The sequence below is a fragment of the Cucurbita maxima genome, unplaced genomic scaffold, assembly GCF_002738345.1.
Source record: "Cucurbita maxima cultivar Rimu unplaced genomic scaffold, Cmax_1.0 Cma_Scf00068, whole genome shotgun sequence".
Lineage (NCBI taxonomy): Eukaryota > Viridiplantae > Streptophyta > Magnoliopsida > Cucurbitales > Cucurbitaceae > Cucurbita > Cucurbita maxima.
The window spans coordinates 430194-444767 of record NW_019272084.1 but is presented as its reverse complement, the minus strand read 5'-3'; the positions used below and the strand labels follow the sequence as shown (position 1 = coordinate 444767).

General features: G+C 37.1%; 2 pseudogenes; one reads left to right on the top strand and one right to left on the bottom strand.

Moving 5' to 3' along the window:
• Positions 1 to 703: 703 nt before the first annotated feature.
• On the bottom strand, positions 704 to 4202 carry LOC111472221 (annotated as a pseudogene).
• Positions 4203 to 10675: 6473 nt separating this feature from the next.
• On the top strand, positions 10676 to 12374 carry LOC111472220 (annotated as a pseudogene).
• Positions 12375 to 14574: the final 2200 nt, after the last annotated feature.

The window sequence follows — 14574 nt, the reverse complement described above, 5'->3', positions numbered from 1 at the left end:
GTGCAGTTTATGAACAAACTCAACCTTGGCATTTGCATCAAAATTCACAAACTCTTTTGACGGTATGGGTAACAAGTCGAGGGGTTAAAGGATTAAAGCCATAAACAATTTCAAAAGGTGTGCTATGAACAACCCTATTATATGCAAATTCTATAAAGGGCAAACAATCCTCCCAAGTCTTAAGATTTTTATCAATAATAGCCCTAAGCATAGCAGTCATGGTTCTGTTAACAACTTCAATTTGTCCATCTGTTTGAGGATGACAAGTAGTTGAATATACTAGCTTACTTCCTAACTTACCCCATAAAACACGCCAAAAGTGGCTTAAAAATTTTACATCACGATCACTAACAATGTTTTTAGGAATGCCATGCAATCGTACAACTTCCCTAAAGTACAGGTCTGCAATATGTTTTGCATCATCAGTTTTGTGACAAGGAATAAAATGAGTCATTTTACTAAATTGATCAACCACAACAAAGATGCTATCATAACCTTTCCTAGTCCTAGGTAAACCTAAAACAAAATCTATTGATATATCAATCCAAGGACCATTAGGAACCGGTAATGGGGAGTATAAACCATGTGGTTGAAGCCTAGACTTAGCTTGTTTATATGCTATGCAACGAGCACAAAGTTTATGAACATCATGTCTCATTTTAGGCCAAAAAAAAAAATGTTCAGAGAGCATATCATAAGTTTTAGAAACTCCATGGTGTGCCATTAAACCACCTCCATGAGCTTCCCTCACAAGTAGCTCACGGATGGAATGAAAAGTTTGCCTTTTCGGAACAAAAATCCATCTAACAACAAGTAATTATCCACAATGAGTCCTTTTTCACAAGATTCAACAAAAGGAGCAAAGAACATGTCATGTTGATACAAATCTTTTATGTGTTCAAAACCCAACAACCTAGCATTCAAAGTATTGAGGAGGGCATACCTTCGTGATAATGCATCTGCAACAATGTTCTCCTTACCTTGTTTATATTTTATGACATAAGGGAATGTTTCAATAAATTCTAACCACTTAACATGTCGTCTGTTGAGTTTATTTTGTACTCTCAAATGCTTTAAACTTTCATGATTCGTATGAATAATGAACTCCTTAGGCCAAAGATAATGTTGCCAGGTTTGCAATGCACGAACCAAAGCATAAAGCTCTTTGTCATAAGTTGGATACCTCAAAGATGCACCAGTCAACTTCTCACTAAAGAACATCAAAGGTCTTTGATTTTGCATTAATACAGCACCATCCCTACTCCACTAGCATCACATTCAATTTCAAAAGTAGATTCAAAATTGGGTAATGCAAGCAAGGGAGCAGAACTCAATTTTTCTTTCAAAGTATTAAAAGCAAGTTCTTGATCTTTTTCCCATATAAAGGATACATTTTTCTTAACAAGTTCATTCAAGGGTGAAGCAATTGTACTAAAATTCTTAATGAACCTACGGTAGAAACTTGCAAGACCATGAAAACTTCTTACCTCACTTACATTTTTAAGTGTAGGCCAATCTTTTATAGCCTTCACTTTCTCCTCGTCAACCTCAACACCATTAGATGAAACTACAAACCCAAGAAAGTTAACTTTTTTCATGGAAAAGCTGCATTTCTTTAAATTTACGTACAAACATTTGTTTCTTAAAGTAGTCAAAACATTGCGTACATGGGTAATATGATCATCTAAAGATTTAGAGTAAACAAGGATGTCATCAAAATAAACAACCACAAACTTACCTAAGTATTCTCGTAAGACATGGTTCATTAGTCTCATGAATGTACTAGGTGCATTAGTTAATCCAAAAGGCATAACCAACCATTCATAAAGACCATACTTGGTTTTAAAAGTTGTTTTCCACTCATCCCCAATATGCATGTGAATTTGATGATAACCCGATTTTAAATCAATCTTAGTAAAAAGACTACATCCATGCAACTCATCAAGCATATCATCTAATCTGGGAATTGGATGCCTATGATTTATAGTTATCTTGTTTATAGTCCTACAATCAACACAGATACGCCAAGAATCATCTTTCTTAGATACAAGAATAACTGGAACAGAACAAGGACTCAAACTTTCACGTATATACCCTTTAGCAAGGAGTTCACTTACTTGCCTTTGTATCTCTTCAGCCTCCTTTGGATTAGTCCTATAAGCTGGTCGGTTTGGAATGTGCGTGCAAGGAATGAAGTCAATCTTGTGTTCAATCCCTCTAAGTGGTGGAAAACTACTAGGCTTCTCCTCGGAAAATAAATCTTCAAACTCTTGCAAAAGCACAACAAAATCACTACGCAAAGAAGGGTTAAGCATGTTAGTAAAGTAACAAGATCCCTTGCACATAAGTACAAGAATAGTTTGGTTAGAGAGCAAAACATTCATAGCCTCACTTAATCTAACATACAAGCTTACTGATTTGGCTATTCTCTCTTTTTTTTCTTTAGGCTGAGTGTTACTCTCTTGCTTTTCCCTCAAGCTCTTTTTTTCACTTGATTCTTTTTCAATCTCTGCTTTTGCATCAGCCTCTTGCCTTTTCTTTTTAAGTTTGCAATGATCAATATATACATCTTTTGGAGACAATGAAATAAGAGTAGTTTTTCTACCGTTGTGAGTAAAAGAGTATCGATTTGCATACCCATTATACATTACCCGACGATCAAATTGCCAAGGCCTCCCTAGTAGTAAATCTCCAACATGCATGGATACAACATCACATAAAACATCATCAACATATTTTCCAATAGTAAAAGAAACAAGAGTTTGTTGAGTTACCCGTACTTCCCCACAATCATTCAACCATTGAAGCTTGTAGGGTCTTGGATGTGGTTGTGTCTTTAAATTAAGTCTTTTGACCAGAATGGAACTCACAACATTGGTGCAACTACCGCTATCAATTACAACACTACAAGGTACAGATTGATCAAGACACCGAGTTTGAAACAAGTTCTCCCTTTGGTCTAGGCCGTCCTCCTTAATGTGGGTGTTTAGTGCTCGTCGAGTAACCAAAGATATATGTGTAGGGTCCTCTTCACTAAACTCCTCACTCTCATCAGTTTCCTCATTTATGTCGTCATGTGCCTCGTCATCTGTAACAATTTCTCCCTCCTTGATGGTCATAATTCTTTCATTTGGGCAATCTCTACTATAGTGTCCTACCCCTTGACATCTCCAACACTTTAAATCTCTATTTCGAACATTAGACTTTTCTACTTTTTCTTTCCCTGTTCTAGAACTCTCCCCTTTCTCAAATTTAGCTTGAGGCTTCTCATTAATTTCTTGATTTCTATGCTTATAATCAATGTTCTTACTATCCCTTTTCCATGTAGAAGTAGAATTGAGAAAAGTTTTAGAAGAATACCGTTGAGACCTTCGTTGGATTTGCCTCTCGATCTTAATTGCAATGTGCAACAACTCCTCAATATTAGAATAAGGCTGTAAATCAGTCTTGTCTGCAATCTCTGTGTTTAACCCATTAAGAAACCGCGCCATGAGAGCCTCCATGTCCTCATCGAGTTCAAGTCGATCCATCAATGTATCCATCTCCTTGTAATAATCCTCCACAGATTTGCGTCCTTGTTTCAATGCTTGAAGCTTTTGCACCATGTCTCGGTGAAAATATTATGGAACAAAACGCTTCCTCATGAACTTTTTGAACTCGACCCATGAATCAATTGGTGCTTCAAGATTTCTTCTCCTACTTGACATCAATTTATCCCACAAAATTTGAGCATATTGTTCGAATTGAGCAATGCATAACAGTACCTTCTTTTCATCACTAAAATTATGACAGTTGAACACCGACTCCACCGTTTTCTCCCATTGAAGGTACTCCTCTGGATCGGTTTTGCCATAAAACTTTGGAAGTTTTAATTTGATGCTCCCCACGTTACGATCAATTCTATCATCATAAGGAACTCGTTGTTGTAAATTATGATACCTTCTTCCATGGTCTTTCCTTTGCATCAAGTCATGACCAACCACATGTGGATTATCCTCGTGGTGATCAGAATTGTCGCCCTCATATGTATCGGTTGAGGGCATAGGTAGTGGAATCCTCTGTCGAGCTTGATTTTGAATCTCCAATCTACCTATTCGATCAGTCAACTCTTCTATTCCTCGAATTAGTCTTTTCATGGTTCGTTGTTGGGCTTCTCTCAATCGTGCATCAGTAATGTCAGTATTGTTGTCTGGATTTTCCATGCTACAAAAGAAAGGTAAAAGAAAGGAAAAAAAAAAAAAAAAAAGGACCTCACAAGCGCTCCCTCACGTGTCTTCACTCGTAAATGTAGTTCATTCGTGTTTAGCACTCAACACTCGAATCAATGTGTCACTCCCTTACAAACTCACCCTCACAATTGAGCACACACAAATCACACTCCAAAAAATAAATTGGGATGTGAGACAAGCTATGTTATAGAGCTAAGTGCAATTCAAAGTGAATAGACAGCACACTCAACACACACAAGGGTATTGAAGGAGCAATCCGAATAACGACAAAGAAACAAATTAAAGAAAGAAAATGATTAAGGACTAATTTAGACATAGTAACATATGAGAGTTACATATAATAATCAAGAGGAAAAAAAGAAAGACATTTAACATCAATATCCTTTCTTTCTTTCAATGGTTTTTTTTTCCTTCTAATTGGCAAAATCTAATCAATTTACCAACAAGAAAATTGATTTAGAAGATCTTAAAGAATAACAAAGTGTTGATAAGATCCAGATCTAACACTTTAAAGAACATAAGATTTTTTTTTTTTTTTTGCTATATATTTTTGTGATAGACCATGAACATTCTACACAAACTGAGAAAAAAAAATTATAAGAGAATTAAAAGAGATAAGCACAATGAAAAATATATTCGATCTTGAGCCTAAAGCTCTGATACCAAATGATATGGAAAATCAACCCAAGGGAAAGTATGAAACGGATTACCTTGATGATCAAGATCAAGAGTAAAGAAAACTCGTTTCTAAACTCGTGATTCGAATCACTCCACAAGAGGTTTGATCAATACCACTTGAATGACTCTACATGCAAGTTCTAAACACAAGAATTTGCAAAGAAAGTTGAGCTCTCAACAAAGCTAAAATAGAAATTCTATTTTTAATTCCAAAATCTGATGTCTAATCAAAGAAAAGAAAATAAGGCTTTATATAGCCCTTACAATCTTAACCTATGTGATATATAACTTACAAATTAAATGGGCTAGTAAATGAAAAATGGGCTAGTAAATGAAAAATACCATACTCATCCTTGGACTAGTTTTATAAATTCAACGGAGTTTACTCATCCTTGGACTAGTTTTATAAATTCAACGGAGTTTACTCATCCTTGGACTAGTTTTATAAATTCAACGGAGTTTACTCATCCTTGGACTAGTTTTATAAATTCAACGGAGTTCATTAAATGCAACTTAAAGTGCATTTAATTCATCTAGGTCTCCAGCGTCTTCTAGAATTTTGATGTTGTAGCTTCTTAGCTCTTGTCCTTGTAATTGGACCTTGAGGTATGGAAATTAGGAGTCCTAAATAATTAATTCAATGGATGTGGCAGAAAAGAAAGAAAGAAGCAAGCTTGTGACATTGTACTTATTCTTTATTATTCTCATAAGGTCGTGTTAGACGAACACGACTCTCCACAATGGTATGATATTGTCCACTTTGAACATAAGATCTCATGGCTTTGCTTTGCTTCCCCAAAAGGCCTCATACTAATGGAGAGAGTATTGTTTGTTTATAAACTCATGATCATGCTCTAAATTAGCCGATGTGGGACTTCCATCATCCAACATGGAGAACCCCAAGGAGATATGCTAGGGTGGATGAAATCTTTATTTAGCAAGTCATATAGTTGCGTCTTGAGTTTGTTTAACTCTGCTGGTGCCATATGGTATGGGGCTTTAGAAATAAGGCTCGTTTCTAGTTTAAGTTCAATGGCAAAATCTACGGCTCGAGAAGGGGGTATTTCTGGTAATTTTTTTGGAAAATCCAAAAATTCATTAACTATCCCATATACGACGGCAAAATCTCATATGGTGTCTTCCCGTCAAGGCTTCGGGTTGGTGACCGATTGAGGAGATATACGACCGTCTTTACTGCCTCTCCCCAGAATCTCCCAAGCATCCCGGCCGTCACCAACAATGACCTTGCTGTCCCGACGATGGTCTGATTCCGGCGCTCCACCACTCCGTTCTGTTGGGGGGAGTAGGGCGCCGTTAGGTGCCGTTGTATGCCAATTTCGTCACAGTACTTACCGAAACTTGTCGAGGTGAATTCTCTGCCTCGGTCTGTGCGCAGCACTCGCATCTTCTTCTTTTGATTCCCATCTTTCCCGCGCATGCGCATTCACCGTCCTTAAAGTGGATCTGCCAGGCCGATTGCGCACCGTTATAATTGGACTTTGTCAATATTGGATAACTGAACGACGGCAGTCATTGTCTCCCTGATCACTCGCTCAATGATAACTTGACGCCCGTCATCACGGCGTCGGCCTCTTCGTGGCGGCGGTGATGGAGATGTCGGCACACGTCGACGACATGGAGGAGTGAGTGAGCCTGCCCGAGATGGGCCCCATGATGTGGTGTGTTTTTACACTCCGCATTTTCTTTTACTCGAACCTGAGACCTTTGTGATGTTAAGTCAAAGCTCTAACCACTTGAGTTATTCAACTTGTTTGTTGATAAGTTGGCTCCTCTGCAATGATATACACCGATCTTCAACCTGGCTCTGTTAGAAGAAAATGCGTAACAAAAGGAGAGAGAAAATTAACTGAATTTTGACTGCGTTGGAATTGTTTTATTTTCTGAACAAATCTCCTATTTAGAGTAAAAAGGATTCTAAAAATGGCTGGAGAGTGGCCAACTAAATCTGTGCACTCCCTACAAAATTTCAGTCTAAAACTATGGTGATCCATTCGACGTGATTTGTCAAATGGTCAAACTGACGATTTTCTGAAATCGTGTGAATAAGAAAAACGGTAAAACTCAGGTTTTATCTAACAGAGGCTCCTCTCCTTTACAGTCTCGCTCCGGAACCGGAACAAAGAAAGAAGGGAGGAAGTGTTGAAAGAAAAGACTGACGATGAATTATCCTTAACAACTTGTTTTATTGTTCGTGATTCTTTCACAGTAAACTCGGTTTCTTCTCTTTCTCCTCTATTCTCTTCCCCTTCACCTGCAAGTGTTGAAAATCAAGACGAAAGCAAGATAAGAGTCATTATCCTGATCCTCTTTAGCTACTCAAATTTAACATTCGTTCTACTGTAAGAACCATTAATGATTTTCTTGATGCCTCTCCCTATTTTTTCATTCATTTCTTTCTATTGATTCTAAAATGAAAGATGAATTCTCAAGAATAGGAAGGAAAGTCGAAAGATTCATTCTTGATCTTCTCTTGAACCTGATTGAACAAGGAAAGACTTAACATTATAATTATCAATCACTACTGAACGAACAAAACCAGGTAAATAGACTGAATGCTCAGAGGGTTAAGCTCATTCACCTATTGGTCGAGTCCATTGCCTGAACCTCTACAACTCAGTCTTTGTCTTCTCTCCTGAACCGGACGGAACCCATTTACCTTATTCTCATTCAATCGTTCACCTTTACAGAAAGAAAGAGAATGAAAGAAGATGAATCTGAATCAGATTTTCTATTCCCGTCGAGTAAATCAAAGAAAAGAGAATGAATTGATTGAAGACGAAGACAAGATGAGACTGAACCCTTGACTCTATCTATTACCTTCCCTGAACCTAGTTATCAACTCTAAGTTTACTGGATTTCCCTGTAAAAGATCAATACTTCTTCCTTATTAATTCGACAGAACGAACTACTAACTGAACGAACCGAATCTTCTTTCACTTCTCTTTCTCCTTTCAAATACTGTAAACTCTCATTCATCTTTCATTTTCTTCTCCGGTATAGTATAGGTTCTTCTCATGCAACTTCTTTTTATTTAAACACAGTAAACTCGGATAGTCAAAGGTTTTTCGGTTTTGGCTTTGTTTACAGTTCAATTAGATAATAGAGTCAAAGGTGTAGGTCAGGTAATATCGATTCAGGAAGTAGCTCAGGTCATATCGATTCAGTCGCTTCTCTTTCATTCTCTGATTCTTCTTCTTCTTTCTATTTCTATAATTGTAACAAGTATAGGTGATTGAGCTGCAAGGAATTGATTCTCCCTTCTAACTGTGCAGTCTCACCTTTTCTTTCATCTTTCGTCTTTCTCCTTATGATTTAGAAAGGTAAACATTCATCTTTCATCTTAGTTTACAGTTCTCGAAGAAATAGGTTAAGGGGCGAAGCCATGAGACCGAGTTTACGAGGGGCAGGGACGAAGCCACGAGACCAATAGGGAGAGGAGTGAAGCAGTTCAATTCGGTCAAGTTATATCGGTTCTGGTTCAGCAACTCTTTTTCGGTTGATTCGATTCTTCTTTTCTTTCTTTTTTCTTTCAATATTTTGAGGCAAAAGATTACAAACTTGAAAAAGGATTGAGTTGCGCTATACATATGAAAGAGTCTACAATAATGCTGTATTTGGTGAATCAAATACCCTGGTGTTTAATAACGAACCATTCTTCTTAGTTGATAATATTAGTTGAGAATTTTGTGAAAGGATTCCTACCTATAAAAGGTTTCATTAACCCCTAATTCATGTCGAGTAGACCTTGTTGTTGCGAGAATTCTTAATTCATGAGTTGTAGGGAGGGAAGAGACTTATGTCACCACAAACAGAGACTAAAGCAAGTGTTGGATTCAAAGCTGGTGTTAAAGTCAAGATTTTAAATTGACTTATTATAATCCTGAATATGAAACCAAAGATACTGAGATCTTGGCAGGCAGCATTCCGAGTAACTCCTCCACCGGGAGTTCCAAGGAAGTAGGGGCCCCTATAGCTGCTGAATCTTTTACTGGTACATGGACAACTGACCGATGGGCTTACCAACCAGTCTTGATCCTTACAAAGGACGATGCTATGGAATTATGGAATCGAGCCTCTTCCTGGAGAAGAAAATCAATATATTGCTTATCTAGCTTATCCCCTAGACCTTTTTGAAGAAGGTTCTGTTACTAACATGTTGACTTCCATTGTGGTTAATGTATGTGGATTCAAGGCTCTGCGTGCTCTACGTCTGTTTGCGAATCCCTACAGCTTATATTCAAACTTTCCAAGGCCTGCCTCATGGTATCCAGGTTGAAAGAAAGAAATTGAAGAAGTATGGTCGCGCTCTATTGGGATGTACTATGTAAACCAAAATGGGGATTATCCGCTAAGAATTATTGTAGAGTCGTTTATGAGTGTCTACGCGGTGGACTTGATTTTACCAAAGATGATGAAAAGGTTCATTCCCAACCATTTATGCATTGTAGAGACCGTTTCCTATTTTGTGCGAAATTTCTCAATCACAGGCTAAAGTAAAATCAAGGGACAATACTTGAATGCTACTGTGCGGGTACATGCGAAGAAATGGCTTTGCTCGAGAATTGGGAGTTATTCTTTCACGAACTGTAAACAAAGAGAAATACTCCTTATTCATGAGAGTGAACTCCGGAACCTTCTTGAACTCGGGTTTCACTATTTTACGGTCTCTTCTCTTTTCTTTCCTTTGATTCTGCTTTCAAGACTCTTCAAATTCAAGATTCATTCCCCTTCACTTCTATTCCCTTCTGTTATGGTGAGTTATTCTTGTTAACAGGTGGATTCACTACAAATACTAGCTTGGCTCATTCATTATTGCCGAGATAATTGTCTACTTCTTCACAGTCACCGTGCAATGCATGTCGTTATTCATAGAAGAATCATGATATGCGCTTCCCTTCCGTGTACTAGCTAAAGCGTTACGCCTGTTTGGTGGAGACCATATTCACGCTGGTATCGTAGTAGGTAAACTTGAAGAATGGGAAAGAGACATTTAGGTTTTGTTGATTTAGTGATGATTTTGTTGAAAAAGATTGAACGGTATTTATTTCACTCAAGATTGGGTCTCTTTACCAGGTGTTCTGCCAGTGGCTTCCGGTGGTATTCACGTTTGGCATATGCCTGCTCTAACCGAGATGGAGATGATTCCGTACTACACTCCAATTCGGCGGAGGAACTTTGGGGCTGGGGGGAATGCACCAGGTGCCGTAGCTAACCGAGTAGCTCTAGAAGCATGTGTACAAGCTCGTAATGAGGGTCGTGATCTTGCTCGTGAGGGTAGGTAATGAAATTATCCGTGAGGCTAGTAATTGGAGTCCTGAACTAGCTACTGCTTGTGAAGTATGGAAGACGATCAAATTCTAATTTGAGTAGAGACTTTGTAATCCAGGAGTTACTCTTCGTTCTTTTAATTGACTTTAAATTAAACAAAACTCGGCCCCCTGCCTAATCTTTTACTAAAAGGATTGAGCCGAATACAATACAAAGATACTATTGTATAGCTTTTTGCTAGATATACTCCAAATGGAAATCAAAATCTAAGACGAAACAACGTAAACATTTTTGTTGTTGTGTCGGATCATCCGCAATTAAGCCTATGGATCCTTAGAATTGGTGTAGTCGTTTAATATCTCCCATAGCGTCGTTTCAGATCATGGATCGAGCCAAGTATCACAGCTTCTTCTACCCATCCTGTATATTGTCATTTTTGTTCTGTCTTGGAATACCAATTTGTTAGTAACCGAGATTTGATGAAAAAAGTTCTTCATATGAATAGGAGGAACAACCCTTCTTTTTTAAGACCCACTCGTTAGTAATAATCTGAGTGATTGGATTTCGATCCTATTCCTAATAGGAAATGAGATATTCAAATGATTTCTTTTTTATCGAATGACTATTCATCTAATGTATTTTGATGGAAATAGGTAGGGGCAAGAAAACTCTAGGGATAAAAGATGGTGAAATTCGAGGTTGTCTAATGGGGAGTTAGAATACAAGTCTAAGCTAAGTAAATCAATCAATAGTCTTGGTCCTATTGAAAGTAAAGGATCAATAATAATATGAATCAAAACATTCCTAGTCATAGTGACAATTCTAGTTACAGTACCGTTGATGATTTAGTCGACCGGCATTCGGTCAGATCTGATGACACTTTTTTTTAGTTAGGGATAGTAATAGCAGCAGTTATTCCATTTGGATAGTGAAAATCTAATACTGCTCGAGATTGACAATGATCCTTCTTTTGTAAATGAACTAGAAAGTTCTAGTTTTCAGAACTCTACTTATAAAATCTATCTAAGAGTGATGAGAGAGACTATGATCGTTACGTGGATGATACTAAATATATATAGTTTAGTTGGAATGATCACATTAATAGTTGCATTGACAGTTATCTTCGGGCTCAAATCCGTATTAAGAGTGACTTTTTAAGTGGTAGTAACAATTAGAGTGACAGTTACGTTTATAGTGACATTTGTGGTTCAGGTGCAAATAGTAGTGAAAGTGAGAGTTCCAGTATTAGAACTAGCACGGATGGAAGTGGTTTAACTAGAACGGAGAGTTCTATGGAAAGTGATACATAAAGTTCTACGGAAAGTTCTAATGATCAAGATGGAACTCAAACAGACATTTGTGGTTCAATGCACAAATTGTTATGGATTCAATTATAAGAAGGATTTGAAATAAAAAAATAATATTTGTTCACAATATGGAAACCATATGAAAATGAGTAGTTCAGATAGAATCGAACTTTTGATTGATCCAACCAGGTACTTAGGACCCTATGGATGAAGACATGGTCTCTTTGGATCCCATTGAATTTCATTCGGAGGAGGAACCTTATAAAGATCGTATTCATTCTTATCAAATAAGGACAGGATTAACTAACTGAGGCTATTCAAAGAGGCACAGGTAAATGAAACGGTATTCCCATAGCAATTGGGATTATGGATTTTTCGTTTATGGGGGTGGGATCTGTAGTAGGTGAGAGAATCACCGGTTTGATCGAGTATGCTACAAATCAATCAATTTTGATCTCTGATATGAGTGTGTGCTTCTGGAGGAGCACGCATGCAAGAAGGAAGGAAGTGTGAGCTTGATGCAAATGTCAAAAAGATCTTCTGCTTTATATGATTATCAATCAAATAAAAGATTCTTCTATGTAGCAATCCTTACATCTCCTACTACTGGTGGGGTGACAGCTAGTTTTTGTATCTTGGGGGATATCATTATTGCCGAACCCAATGCCTACATCGCATTTGCGGGTAAAAGAGTAATTTCTTGAACATTGATTGAATACGACAGTCCGTAGGGTTCCCAGGTGGCTGACGTTCGATAAGGGCTTATTCGATCTAAACCACGTAATCCTTTAAAAGGTGTTTGAGTGAGTTATTTCAGCTCCACACTTTCGTTTCCTCGAATCAAAATTCAATCAAGTCAAACCTTACTTAAAACTCTTCCAAAATTCATTCTCAGTATTTGTAACGTAACGAACAAGTAGTTATTTAGTTTATAAGAATCAAAGTCAAAATTCGCAGAATGGATTTTTCTTTGGTAACATAAGATGAAATTGTAGAAAGAATCATGCGGAGAAATGGGTTTGACCGATATTCTTGATTAGTAATTAGGAAGCCCCTATTAAATAAAAGAGCAAATTCTTTCTTCTGCTAAATTAGGCGGGAATAAAATGAATGAATTTCATGCTCCCTTCTTACACTACATGTGGATATATAATCCAACTATAGCAAATAACAGCATAGAGTCTTGCATCTTTCTACATCTTTAAAGGATCTCTAGTTTGACTACGAGTCCCTGTTGTTGGATCGGATTGTAATGAACTTTTGGGTAACAAGTAGATATTACTTTGTGGAATTATATATGAATTAGTATAATTATCAGATACCTTTTATAAAAAGAAATAAATAACAGGTAAATTAATATAACAAGAAATAACAGGTATAAATATTAAGTCGAGGTATCCATTCTATGACAAACTTACTCTCTCTCTCCTTTTGTGCCTTTAGTAGGCATAGTATTTCCGGCAATTGCAATGGCTTCTTTATCTCTTCATGTTCAAAAAAACAAAATTATTTATGCTACACGTCTATTTGTTTTTTTTCAAAACTTAGACTTTGACGATAACACAACTATCTATTTAGTAGACGGCAGTCTAACATGTGGCTGACTCCAAACATAAGCAATTATACATGCGTAAACATGATATCTGAGGAAATGAATTAGAAAGTCTTTGAAAATCTCCAATATATAACAGATCGGGCGATGAATGGTTGAGATGTCAAATCAATATATTTATACGGATGTAGGTATCCATAGGGAATCATATAAAGGTTATGTTATTATTTGAGATCTAAGTAATTCGATGAGTTACTCCGTCAGTCAAGATTCACATCAAAATAGTGCTAGTTGATTAGAGTTACTTTGGAAACAAAAAAAGTCAAATATGCACGTTATTCTATCAATTCCAATAAAATGCAATGAGATCTAGTATGAGTTGGCGATCAGAACGGATATGGATAGAATTTATAAGAAAGAGGATCTCAAAAGCAATTTCGGCTGGGCCTTTATCTATCCCCTTTTTTTAGGTTCATTAGGGTGTTGGTTTGATTTCCGTCTCAACAAAGAATTTCTTTGTTTTCCACGGGGGATCGTAATGTCTTTCTATGGGATTGCGTCTCTTTATTAGCTCCTATTTATGGTGCACCATTTTGTGGAATGTAGGCAGGGGTTATGATATGGAAAAGAAGAAATAGTGTCTATTTTGGGGGGTTTCCTGGACAAAATCCTAGAATCTTCCTTCGATTCCTTATGAAAGACATTCAGTCCATCAGAATAGAAGTGAAAGAGGATATTTATACACGTCGTGTCCTTTATATGGAAATCAGAGGTCAAGGGGCCCTTGACTCGTACCAATCAAAATTTGACCCACCCCACGAGAGAGAAATTCGAAATTGAGCAAAAGGCTGCCGAATTGGTGGCCTATTTCTTGCGTGTACCAATTGAAGTTTCCTTGAGGAAGTTCAGAATGAATGCTTTCTTAGTTCGTAGCAAGAGGGATAAAACGAAAAAGAAAGAATAGTCTTTTTTATAGACCCTAGTATAACTTAACGGAAATTTCTGAAGAATGCTCATTCATTTGAGCCAAAGCAGACGTACAGGGAACAAACGGAAAACTGTCTTTCTTTGTCCGAAATTATGATGCGTATGTAACTCCACAGTAACAAAAGTGGATTCTTTGATATTTGCTTTCTGTATTATTTCGAAATTCAAGGATTAACTAATGAACACGGAATGGATTCATAATAGTATCCATATAACTTTACATAGAACTTATGTTTGATATAAATATTAGTAGTGTAGAGAGGTAACGAATGAAGTGAGTTCATTAATAAATCAAAGACGAATGGCAAACAAGAAAGCATTCATTCCCCTTCTATATCTTGCATCTATAGTCTTTTTGCCCGGGTGGATCTCTATTTAATAAAAGCCTAGAATCTTGGGTTACTCATTGGTGGAATACTGGTCAATCCGAAATGTTGTTGAATTAGATTCAAGAAAAGATTATTATAACAAAAGTGAGAGAATTAGAGGAACTCTTTCCCTTGGACGAAATGTTAAAGGAATACCCAGAAAG